This window comes from Trachemys scripta, chromosome 8 (assembly GCF_013100865.1).
Source record: "Trachemys scripta elegans isolate TJP31775 chromosome 8, CAS_Tse_1.0, whole genome shotgun sequence".
NCBI classification, from domain to species: Eukaryota; Metazoa; Chordata; order Testudines; family Emydidae; genus Trachemys; species Trachemys scripta.
Window position 1 is genome coordinate 89,100,276 of NC_048305.1, and position 13,541 is coordinate 89,113,816.

General features: G+C 42.5%; 1 long non-coding RNA gene across 2 annotated transcripts in view; it reads left to right on the forward strand.

The window, feature by feature from the left end:
* The window catches only part of LOC117881672, a 36,486-nt gene extending 27,761 nt beyond the window's left edge, over positions 1 to 8,725 (forward strand). The window contains exons 4-5 of one of the 2 annotated variants that reach the window (XR_004646836.1): positions 8,208 to 8,333; positions 8,530 to 8,725. This is a non-coding gene — a long non-coding RNA (uncharacterized LOC117881672). The remainder of the gene's footprint in view (positions 1 to 8,207; positions 8,334 to 8,529) is intronic. The other variant, XR_004646837.1, reaches the window with a different exon arrangement.
* The last annotated feature ends 4,816 nt before the right edge of the window (positions 8,726 to 13,541 follow it).

Below are 13,541 nucleotides of genomic sequence, written 5' to 3' on the forward strand. Positions count from 1 at the left end.
TTACTCTCTATATCACTTCCCAGCAGGGGTTCAAAGAAATCAGCAAATCTCCCCGTCAGAGCTAGGAATACCTAGCACAATTCATTCACGCACAGCAGGAAAGCTAGGGATTAATCAGAGGGGGAATGTTGTGAATTCCAGAGAGTTCTTTCTTTCTGTTGCACAGCTGGTGGGAGAGCATATTGCTACATGAAAGCAGCCCTGTCAGTATCAATCTTCATTACTAGTGCTGCTACATTCCAGAGAATGAATTGGCCTCATTTGGTAACTCCAGTGCTGCTGTTCCCTTCTGCTGGATTATACTCACGAAGAATCCAAATTCAAACACATTGAATTTGCAAATTGTCAGTCATGTTCTGGGAATTACCACATCCCCAGCTCAGAAATACATCAGTCTCCAGTTCTAATTCTGTATGTGAATCACAGCTTCATGGAAACTAGAAATGGTAGACATATTAGAGCATACAGACAGTCCATCTTCTTGCCACCGCTGGATTGTTTACATTTTAATTTTACACTGGGGCTGCCACCACTTCCCTTGGGACGCTTTTCCCCAAGTGCTTCTTTATATATTTTTAAATAGGACTTTAATTTAGATTGATAAGATACAAGACAAAGCCAATAGGTGCAGTTCTTTTAATACAATATAGTGGAAACTTGGGAAATTACGTGTTTTCCACAGGATCATTTTCTTATAAATAGAAGTTAATTTTTGCAATTCTTGACTTGTTGCAAAACTTTGAAATAATCTGGGTCTTCCATTTTTTCCTCACAGATTTTCATTATGTGTAGTGAGCCAGTTCTGCTGTCTGTATATATTATTATTTATTGGTTATTATTTGCATTGCAATAGTGTGTTTAGGAGCCCCTGTCACAGACCAGGACCCCATTGTGCCAGATACTGTATATAACATATTTTTCACATGATGCTCTACAACTACACCAACAAAAATTAATGTTTATCTCTGCTACTTCAGAGATGTTGTTAGCAATGGAAATTAGATAGTACTACAAAAAGCAATCCCACAGCAGACCTCTCTTAATACCAATCATAGGGCACATGTTGGCACGATAACACAACTTCACGGAAGCTAAATTCTTCCAGTTTTTCTGCCCTTTAAGACAACGAGTTCAAGGACTAGCCATTGCCCATCAATGAAGATCTAAAGTATACCCACAAATATAGTGGCTGTTGATTTATTTTTCATTGACTAAAATCAGGTTAGCTTTCATAGTAAAGAAGAATCAAGAAGTTTGTAAGGTTATCCCTTGATCTGTATTGAAACCTTTTTTTATAATTTTTTAAGCCCATACATAAATTTGCTTTTAAATATCAGAGAGTTACAACTGTGTTAAATGTCTATATCTAGATAAATTGGACTCAGATATTTATCTAGATAGTCTAGGTATGTAAATATTTAACATACCTGTAATTCTACCGCAAGTAAAGACCAAATTTTGCAGCCAGAATACGTTAATTGCATTTCAGAGTTTTAAATTTGCTACAGACTTTGCCGCTGATAATTCATAGACTCATAGACTTTAAGGTCAGAAGGGACCATTATGATCATCTGGTCTGACCCCCTGCATGCTGCAGGCCATAAAACCGTCCCTACCCCTTCCCTGGACTCTGCTGTTGAAGTCCCCAATCCTGTTTTAGGTGACTTCAATCGGCAGAAACCCTCCTGCTAGAGATCCCTGCCCTATGCTGCGGAGGAAGGCGAAAAACCTCCAGAGGCTCAGCCAATCTGCCCTGGAGGAAAATTCCTTCCCGACCCCAAATATGGCGATCAGTAAGACCCCGAGCATATAGGCAAGAGTCTCCAGCCTGACCCCTGTCAGCCATTATACAATTTACCTACCATTTCTTGGTTTTCCTTATATATCTAAGTCTCCTGGCTTTAATTATTGCCCCTCTTGCTAGGTGTCAATTCTAATAAATGGTCAGTATGCAAGATGCCATTTTTGTTTAAGGAATGCACATATCCATGACAAATGTGTGGAGTATAAGTCCATTTTTAAAAGGACCTTAAAAGGGAGGTATATTTGACAATGTTTTTGTTGGATGGCTCCATATGGCCAGCCTCTGTTCTAGAGAGAGCAGAACCCCTTGGACAAATTCCACCTCAGTCCAATAGGCCCCTCTAAGTTCTGGAACCACTAGCTTCCAGGCTCCATCTTCAAAGACCATGGCTGCTTTGTATTTGGGTAGGACCATTAAATCAAAAGCCTCAGATAAAAAGGCACATTACTCCTCTGGAAAAAGCAGAGGGCAGATCCTCAATGGGAATTCCTGGTAAAAAAGAGGTCTAAATCATCTCATCACTCCTATTTGAAGGAGACTCCATGGCCCAATCTAGGTACCACTGGATCTCTTAAAGAGCACGGTACTAGGGCTCCGGTGTTGCCTCAAAAATCGAAATCCGCTGCCTCTGATACTGAGGCCAAGGCATCATGGATTACCTTAGCACTAAGAGCTTCAGCACCAGTCATTATGGTATCAGTCTCATGGAGACCACTCTCCAGGGGTGAAAGTAACTCAAAGACTTACTGGTACGCTGGAGTCCTGAGCGGGGGTGTGGCCTCAACCGGAAGAGCCTTTCAAGCCCGGCTGCCGGAGCTCTGGCAGAGATTTAAAGGGCCCGGGGCTCCCCACTGCGGCAGGAGAACCGGGCCCTTTAAATCACCGCCGTGGAAGCCGGTCCAGTCTGGAACAGCGTACTGGCTCATGCCAGTATGCTGTACCGTACCGTACCGGCTTACTTTCACCTCTGCCACTCTCTTTAACGCTAATCACTTTCTACTTTCACTAAACACAGCTCCTTGGAAGAAACATAGAGGTCTGATGGGTTTTTTTTGGCAGAGTCTTTTTCTAAGTGGACTCCAAGCACACTATTACCTTCACATCAGGTCACTGTTTGTGAGTCAGCTGGTGTGCAATACATATGGACCAGCACTTGATGAAGAAATAAAAGTTGCTTAACTTACAGTAACTGGATTTCTTTAAGTTGTGTTGTCCATATGTATTCCATGACCTGACCTCCTTCCTTGCTACTAGAGTCTTTTAACATCTGGATTCTGCAGTGACAAAGGAACTGAGTTGTAGTTGGACCTGCTCTGCAATTTTTGCCTTTGGTAGAAGCACAAGAAGACTTAGGGTGCATGCATGGCCTCAACAGACACTGCTAGCCAAAAGACTCGATCTCAGGTGCGTGGGCGTGGGGCACATGTCCACATACATATGGACAACATGAAGAACTCCAGTTACTGTAAGACACGTAACTTTTCTCTTTAAAGTAATGACTACCAACTACAAACTTACACAGGAACCTCTTTTTTTCTGCTATTTGTATTTTGCCCATTTGTATATCACAGTATTTTATTTTGGTTTATTTTGCTTTCCTCTCCTTTCAAAGATAATCTTTGTGTTCCTGAAAGTGAAGACTCAAAGCCCTTGCTAAAGTCAGGTCTGGGACTAGGTAGATACTAGTTAAGCACATGCTGTCCAGATCTTCCAATGTATTTCAACCTTCTTTTGTAAAACAGAATTGTTCCATTATTGGGGTTTTTCAGAGTAGTTGTTGTGACGAGTTGGATCACAGAACCCCTCTTGGGAGCTGCCACCTGATGTGCCAAGACTACTTCTGCCCCTGCTTTCCCTGCCAGCTCAGACCTCCAGCACCCTGCTCCAACACAGACCCAGGGTCTGAATTGCCCCAAAGCTGCTGACTTAACTGAAAGCAGCTTACAGAATTGTTCTGGTTTTTAACACTCAGATACCCAACTTCCAGTGGGGTTTAAACCCAAATAAATCTGTTTTACCCTGTATAAAGCTTATACAGGGTAAACTCATAAATTGTTCGCCCTCTATAACACTGATAGAGAGATATGCACAGCTGTTTTCCCACTGGGGTATTAACACATACTTTGAGTTAATAAGTAAAAAGTGATTTTATTAAATACAGAAAGTAGGATATAAGTGGTTCCAAGTATAACAGACAGAACAAAGTGAATTACCAAGCAAAATAAAATAAAACACACAAATCTAAGCCTAATACAGTAATACAATTGAGTAAAGATAATATTTCATCCTGAAAGATGTTTTAATAGGTTTCTTTCACAGACTGGATGCCTTTCTAGTCTGGGCACAGTCCTTTCCCCTGGTACAGCCCTTGTTCCAGCTTAGGTGGTAGCTAGGGGATTTCTCATGATGGCTTCACCTTTTCTCTGTTTTACCCAGTTATATATCTTTTGCATAAGGCGGGAATCCTTTGTCCCTCTGGGTTCTCCCCACCCGCCTCCCTCCCCCTGGCCTTCTCAATGGAAAAGCTCTAGGTTAGATTCCAGTTCAGGTGACATGATCACTTGTCACTGTAAGACTTCATTACCCCTTGCCAGCACACAGGTATACAGGAAGACTTACAGGTAAAACAGAGCCATCTGCAGTTAATTGTCCTGGTTAATGGAAGTCGTCAAGATTTCAAACCACCATTAATGACCCACACTTTGCATAATTACAATAGGCCCTCTGAGTTATATTTCATATTTCTAGTTTTAGATACAAGAGTGATACATTTATACAAATAGGATAATCACACTCAGTAGATTATAAGCTTTGTAATGATACCTTACAAGAGACCTTTTGTATGAAGCATATTCCAGTTACATTAGCATATTTTCATAAAATCATATAAAGTGCAACGTCACAGTTGTGTCTTACATTGCAGGTGATTTGTATAGCAGAATTGTGATATAAATAAATATTCACTATTATTTGATTTACACCATCTAATCTAAGACAGATGCATAGATCAATCTGCTAGAGGTGACTCGCTGCGTCATTTAACTCACAGTTACACTAGGTGAAAGCCCATGCTGTCACATGGGTGTAATTCATAAAATATAAAAAAGTGGAAAATGGCTGAGAACTTAAAAATTGGATGGTAACTGATCATGAATCCTAGTGATGACCGTACATGGTGATATTCTAAACAAAAAGAGTTCTCAGCCATGCTTGTAGCTGTTTCCATGACACACACACACACTCACACACCATGCCCCCTGCCCTCCGACAGTCTATGCTTCAGAGTGACAGTCCTGGAATCTGATTATATGGCTTACTGAGATTGCTTCGGTTTTACATTGAAAATCAAATCATTTGGAGCTAGATTGTAACTTGGACAATGTACCCATGCAAAGGAGTAAGAACCACATACCTCTTTCCCCATTGGGAAAATGTCTCCTGAGACATTGGGTCTGGGAGCACAGGAGTAAGTGAGGCTACTCACCTTACTTCTTCCCTGGGGCCTCTACTCTCCTCGCTCAGAATAATTGAGCTGGGGTAATAATTTGCTGCTGCTACAGGCCAGCAGTAAATGACTACACCCCCAAGAGCCAAGAGGAAGCAGGGGAGGAACTGTGATTCAGAAACTTATCTCTGAGTCACACAGCCTCCCCGGGTTATTCCTTGGGTGCGGCAGTTTATGTGCCACTCCGTGCTCTGGACTGTGTCTAAAAACACAATCTAGTCTTCTATCATTATGGAAAAATAAAGCTTAACTAGCTTCTACTGTACCTTGGCTATGATCAGGGATGATCTTACAACGCTAACCAAAGCTGGACCAGGTCAGCACTTGGATAGGAGACTGCCAAGGAAGATAACTATACTGTGGTGGGCAGTGGCATGGCCGCTCAGCCATGATGCTGCAGTCATGAGCTCTCTGACCAAGCCACTGGGCCACTGTGGATCTTGGCAGTAGCCCTGAGAGCTACCTGCTGTGAGAACAGACTAGGGCTCAGTCAGACATGCCCATATTTTTACAGTGGAGTAGACGGACTGCCGCTTCCTCTGCTGTTTCTTTATCCTCAATTTGTTCCCTGGGTCCCTGTTGCCAGTGGATAATCTTTTCATGATTTATCAGTCAGCTCTGGTGCTGCGGGCCAGGTGAACTGGTCAGTCACCTTGCCATTTCAGTGGCTGTCAGCACAGGTGCTGACTTCCCAAAGTGCCGGGGTGTGCTCAACTCCCAGCTCTGCCCCAGGCCCTGCCCCCACTCCACCCCTTCCCCCAAGGTCCCACCCCAGCCTTGCCTCTTCCTGCCCTCACTCCATCCCCTTCCCACCCAATTTCGTGGCCAGCCCCCTCAAGCATGCTGTGCCCTCACTCCTCCCCCTCCCTTCCAGCCTCCTGCCCGCCGCAAAACAGCTGTTTGTGGCAGGCTGAAGGCGCGGGGAGGGAGGGTGGCTCTGATCCATGGGGCCTGCCCGCGGGCGGGAGACACTGGGGGGGATGGGAGGGAGCTGATAGGGGGCTGCCGGTGGGTGCTCAGCACCCACCATTTTCTCCCCGTGGGTGAAAGCAGACTAATTAGAATAACCTCCAGGCTGCTGTCATTTACAAGGGGCCAGGTAGGCTCTTTAGTGATCCAGAATATGAGGATTTTAAAGCGACCTTAATATGACCACCCCTGTGCGAATAGCTAAGAATCAGGCCCTCAGACTCTATGTCTGAGAAAAAGCACATGGCTATGTGGGCCTGGAGCAACTCCAGGGTCATCCTGGGGTTGTCAGGATGTGACTAGCGCTCCCTAGCTACAGAGCTGTGGCTGTTCTTGGCATTGCTAAACATCAAAGTCAGGATTTGGCCTCTCATTTACAAAGCACTTTGGATTGAGGATATTATTGTTCTCTCCTGACAGTAGGCACACCACTACTAACTATCAAAATAACTGTTCGTTGGAGGCTTGAGAGCTGGATTATCTTTGTTATTAGACTCCTCTATCAATGTTTTCATCCGCTGAATACAGATTTACAGAGCTTGACCTTTCTCCTGTGCACTGAATTTAAATACACCACAGACCATAGAGTCTGGACGGGCTTTTAACTTCAGAGGTTGGTGAAGGGAAGGGAAGCACCTGCCAACATCAAAGATTCATTGACTGTGATGAGAATGGGTCAGGACAGACAGTTACTCACCTTCTATCCATCCCTTTAAACAGGCCTCCTTTGGGGCACTAGAAGTCTTGTTCCTATTAAAGTTCAGAGTTAGTTCAGTATTTTAGGAATAAAAGGAAAAAAAGTCAAGTTTTTATGGTATCTCCAAATTATTCTCTATTGCCACTTCTTCTCCTTCAATGCTTAGCCAGATAGTCGGCCGTAGCAATCGTCTGCCATTTGGTCTGCTTTGGTGCAGCCGCAAGGGCTTGACGAGGCCAAGAGTCCAACATCGGAACAAACTTGATGCACCCATGTACCATTGCCATTGGTCTGGCTTTTATAGATACATTTTTTCCATAGGTTACATTTTTGATAATTTTGGCAGTGGATAAGGGCTAAATCCTAGAGGATGCTATAAAGTGCTCAGTTCCTTTAGATCCTTGGGATTTCATTGGGAGTTAATGGTGCTCCCCTTGTGGGAACTGGAGATGAGTTACTAAGTAATCATTTGGAAACAGATGGGAACAAATGAATTTTCAGTGTGTTTCAATCTGGCCTGCGTGCATTTGTATAAGCAGCTGATTTTGCCTGCAAAAGCATAAACTATATATAAAGGGATTATAATCTTCATATTGTGTAAGTAGCAATGACAAGAATACTGAAAATGAACAATTATATTTTATCAATGTGTATGGGCGTATTTCAGAAGCCAAAATCCCTAAGTGCTATCAGGAGCACCGCCAGCTTTTCTGCCGCCTTAGGCAGCGGAAGGTCCCGTCCCGAAATGCCGCCCCCCACAGAAGTGGCGGGAGATCCTGCCGCCGAAATACCACCGCGGTCGCTGCCCCCCAAATTGGTGGTCGCCTAATGGGTTGCGCCGGCCCTGAGTGCTATTAGGCAGCATGGAGTGCAGGCTGAAATTTGTTAATTTCAGCTTAAGGTGTCATGTGATACCATTTTTATATATATATATAATGAAGGTCTCACTTAGGTATATAATGTTCAAAATAACGTGACTATTTGTGGTAATATACTCTGCACAAGTATCGACACTTCAGAGTCTAATAGTGTTGATAGCATTCTGTTTCCGTCAGGAATATGCATTTGTTTTTAATAAATAAAGCAAGGTACTTTGGATTAGATTATTGAAAGGGTCCTCAATGGGGCTTCCCAACCAGGATTTAGAGATGCAAGTTTTATATATAAATTCACTAACAAATTTTTTTCTAATGCTGAGATAAGGTTGTCTTTGTTATCTTGTGCCATTCCAGAACATCAAGTACAGCTGTGATGTATACAAACCCCACACTGGACCACCACACCTGCAAGACGTGGACAGCCTGGAGGAGGAGTTAAAAAGGAAGCAGAACAGCTCACTTGTGGGCAGACCAGTGAAGGTAACTGATCTTCAACCCTCAGATCTTGAGGAAAGGGATGACTGAAGGCAGGAACTATTCCAACAGCAATGGCCTGAAGGCCCTCCATGGAGAGAAGGGAGGGCCTGATTCTGATACACCCTGGGAGGGAAGCGTTCCCCCTCTCTCTCTCACTAACTCAGTTTCTTTGTGTTAATTCCCCTTGCTTTGTCCCCAGAAGGGGAGAGACTTTGAAGGGACCTGGCCAGAGGGCCAAATCACTGGAAGACGCAGGCCACTGCAGAGGCAGAATAGCCAGCAGCAGCAGCCCCAGTGGAGAGCGAGCTGCCACACCAGGCCCGGCCACGAGGAGGCGCCAGCGGTGAGTCAACCCCTTCACAAGCAAAACTCAACCCCCTGAGAAGCAGAACATCAAGAGTTAAGGTAATTCAAACTTAAATATCTGAAAACCAGGAAATACAGAGTTAAGGTACATGCCAACATACTGGGTAATAGGGACAGGGAGGAATGTGCATCTCTAGTATAGAGCTCTGTTTTTATTCCAATACTTGTATGTATGCAACTACAATCTGAAAATAATAACTCTATCTTAGGACCTGTCCAGTCACTTGGCTTTCTTTGTACCCCCCCTGGCCTTCTCCAGCCTCCTATGGCACTGTTTAGGGAAGGACATGGCACTCTGCAACATTCCTGAGACCTTGTACTTAAGCAGTTACCAGCCTATTTCTAATTCTGTGTTCCTAGAGTGCAGTTTCTCCCAAAAGCACCAGTCAGTGACTGTCCCTAATAATATTGAAGATCCAATGCAAGTTGTCTTAAAATGAAAGTACAGACTATAAAAACAGAGAGAAAGCATACAATAAAAGTGGGTTAAAAAATTAACATTTTGGCTGGCTGAATACTATGAAAACCATTACCGCTGGGTTCTAAGTTTAGTTGCAAAGTATTATTTAAAGCTGCTGACAATCTTACATGGCAGATTAAAGTCTTTCTCCTAGAGGACTACGTCTGTCTGTTCCCTCTTGCCTATCCACTACAAGTTCTGCCACCTGTCTGACATGGTCCCAATTAGAGATGGGCCTGAACTGAAATTCCAGATTCAAACATCATTGAACTGTGGTGACATTTGGATCCAGTTCGAAATGTTGCCGGTCAGACCTATCTCTACTCCAAAAAGTTAGAAGTGTGTGAGTGTGGGAGAGAGCCTGAATTAGCAACAACCCAAATCCATCCTTCCTTTGTAGGCATTGACTTTCTTTGTATTCTTCAAAACACATGGGGCCTGACTCTCCATTGCCTGGTACCTTGTCAGTGTAAAATGGTACCAGTTCAGAATAATAGTGTTTTACACCCATTTTGCGCTAATGTAAACATCTATACAAGGTGCAGGACAATGGAGGCTCAGACCTTCATAACTGACAATAGTTCAAACATCTCATCATCTTTCGAAATCAGACCAGAAAGGTAAAACCTGCTTGAATCTAGTTTGGGTGACCCCAGTACTGAATGTATAGTCATTACTCCATTGTTTAATGGAATGACCCTCCTTAAACATGTCTAATTCACATTTGGATAGATTCCTTACTTATGAGATCTGAAGCTTACGGACAAGTACTAGGAGAACAGGCTGTTCAGAATACAAAGTTACCCATACGAGTGACAGGTAACTGTCACATACCTGCCAAGTGTTTGCATATCAGCAGTTAGAGTTCACTTTTTTTTATGCTGGTTTAGCATGAGGATTTTGAAGTTTTAAGAGCCTCCCTACCTCTCTACTCGCTGACAGTAACTAAAACTCAGCAGCAGTCTCTGAAAAGTAGTAAAGATGATCCAGAACTAAAAAATGTTAACACGACTCGGATATTTCAAAAACTCAACTCAACTGATATTTTAAAATCCGTGTTCAGTGTTCTCTACTCTGTGTAATAATCATTTACATTTTTATAATACCTTTCAGCTGAGAGTTACAAACCACTTATTAATGAAGCCTAACAACTCTTTCTTGTGAGTTAAGCAAGTATTAGCCCCATTTTAAGGATGGGTAAATTGTGGAACGTAGCGATCAAATGACTTGGCCAACATTACACACTGAGAAACCTAAAGAAAACTCCTGTTTCAAGGACTACTGCTAAGAGTTCGCAACTTATCCAGGACAATGATTTCAGGGAAATCTTTGTCTATTGACATACAGAAAAATAAATTCTAAATGTTTTATACATGATTATTCCTGACGACAATGTTCATTCCTATTACAGAATCAGATGGCCTGAAAGTATATCATTTTTGTAAGGTAGCGGGGTGAAGAGATGACCTTCTCCTCCCTCTCTTCCCCTGTCCTTGACATCCATCTTTCTAGCTAGGGAGGGCTGGAGGCTGTAGCCATAACCTTTTGAACCTGTCAAAATGTATTCTTCCTCAACTCTACAAGTATCAAATGTGTACATATTTCTGGGGACCCAGAAGATCCTGGTCTTGCAATTGGATCCACATAGGCAGACCATATTCCCATATGGACTCTGCATAGGCACTGGGGGCTGCCTGCATGGCTCTGATTCCAGATAGAGACCTTAGTCATTAGTTCCAATCCAGCACTGGTTGGTAGTCACTGAAAATTGTTACCATTGGTCACCTATATGATGGTCTCCATTCCTACCAGACAAGCGTCCGCATCACAATTGATTCCTTGTTTGCGGTCTAGAGAGAGGCCAAAAACTGAATGAGATGCGTCAGTAACCTTACGCTGCTGGAACACAGCAGTTATATGTTTTTACCCGATATCGGGTATCAGTGGGATATGGTCTGTAGAGCTGTACATCAAAGCTAATTGTGCTACATTAGAAAAATGGCTACATCAGGGAAATCCAAGAAATCTTCCTCACAGCTTAGACAAGAAAGCATGGACAATAGGACGTGTATGAAATGTGTGAAAATCCATGTTAGAGCTGAATGGACTACTCTTATCAGACAAAATAAAAGCTCCTTAGAAGGCTAAGGAAATAGCAATTAGCAATAGGAAATAGCAATGAGTTTAAAGAAAACAACAACCATGAATTTTAGAGGTCATCAGCATCCTCCAACACACATAGTCTCCTGAGGACCGCTGCACCAGTCAGAGTGACGAAGGTCACACCAGGTATCATGTAGTGAAGTTCCCAGATCTGGCTCAATACTGTGAATGCACAAATCTCTGGGATGGCCCCAGGGGCAGTGCCAGGAAAGATAAGAGTGGGATCCCTTCATGTATCAGTAGAGAGTTTGAGAGCATGGTGTGCTGGGGTGTATTTGTCCCATCTTGGCGACATGGCTGAAGAGGGGGCAATACTGCTTTTAAATATAACGAGCAATTGAAGGAAGGCCAGATCCCTGCGAGATAAAGACATTAGCTGCTGTGTGTTTCACTTAACCACTTTATCTTCTGTAAAATGAGGATAGTAACAATCAATTTTATGAAGTATGATGAGTTTTTTAGATAAGATGCTATACATGTGTGAAGTATTTTTATTATTATTATTTAGCTCAATGAAATGAAACCAGAACAAAGTCAGCAGGACAAGACAGAGGGTCAATAGGAGTTAGTACACTAGGTAGGAGGAGTTTGACTGCATAGGCATATAGTTGGGGTTCAAATGGGAAACATTTAATGGGGGATTACATTTTCCTTTCTACGTTCTTCCTGTATATTACACATTGTTTTATTTTAAGACGAGAACAGAGCTTTTGTGTTCCCTGTCAATTAAATCCCTGGGATTGATATACTAGCTACTTGACACAGCCCTTTTTGATTTGCTCTCTGCTAAAAATGAAAAGATAGTAATAACTGGCAAGAGGAATGTATGTTTAAAGAGAAATGTCAAATTACAGCTCATAGCTATTAGATCATAGACTTGGCAATAGCCCATTCTGGTTACTCCAACAGAGGTGTCTCTTTATAGGAAAACTTTTATAATAATAATAAGCATGCCTATGTTGTTTTTTTTTCAAGTGAGATTTTCAGAGCAATCTTAGAGGGGTTATACATATCTTCCTTTAAAATTAATGGAAGCTGTGTCTAAATCCCCTAAGATTGCTTTGAAAAATCTCAACCTTCTTCTAAGCAGTATCAAGGTTTATTGCCCCCAGTAATCTGTTAATCTTCCAGGTCCTCAAAATCTTAAAATTCGATTGACTGATATATTTATACATATGTACAATCCTAATATTGAGACTGGGGTCCCTGTTACAATCAGAACGGCCAAGCTGCATAACCTTGCTACCTTATAAAGCACCAGAAGAGTATGAAGTTCCAAAATTGGTACATATTTGTTGTCCTTTTTGTCATCTAATGCCACAGTACTATTAATGCTGGGACTCCTTGATGAAATCTATCTCTTTTGGCAAGCTGCCTCAGTCCTCTCACTTAACTAATGTACGTCATCGGCCTTTTCTGAAATTGGATTAAAGCTGCATCTTCGATGCAATAACTCTGAAGCAGGTATCAGAATCCCAAGTGCTCAAGATGAGTTCATTTTCACTCACCTCTGGTAGGCTCTGAAAAACTACAGTTTGGTTTAGTTGTAGCAGCATCTACTAATTGAACCTTCAGTGCTAATCTGAAAATGGGTTAGAACCATGGGTACCAAGACAGCATACTGTATATTATTTTAATATTAAAACTGCCCACAGCTACTAATAAGGACAACTTCCCTAGCTTGTTTTCAAAGGGGGCGGGGAAGGGTTTACAAACTGAATAGTGCTAAGAGATATGTTGTTGGTGGTGTATATGTGTATACAGTATAATCATTTTATACACACACACACAAATTATTATACATATACATATATGCACTACGTATGTAGTGTTGATATCCATGTAATAAATGAATGCATCACTCTTTAACCACATCACCTGCCCTCTGCCCACTAGTGCATTTTTCCAAAACATATTATCACATTCCAGACATCTGAAGAGCTCCAAACAACTTCCAGAGAAATGCAACAGAGGGTCCTGTGGCACCTTTGAGACTAACAGAAGTATTGGGAGCATAAGCTTTTGTGGGTAAGAACCTCACTTCTTCAGATGCAAGACTGAGAAATGTTTCCTCCATCTCTACCCAAATGTGGGAATTTCCCCCAAAATTACCCAGTCTGTGGCCTGTTTTCAGCAAGCTTCAGTCCTGGGACCGCAACAGTTGTGTCTGAAAGTCGGAGACCAGGTCTACACTAGAAGCCTTTGTCAGTCAGGGGTGTCAT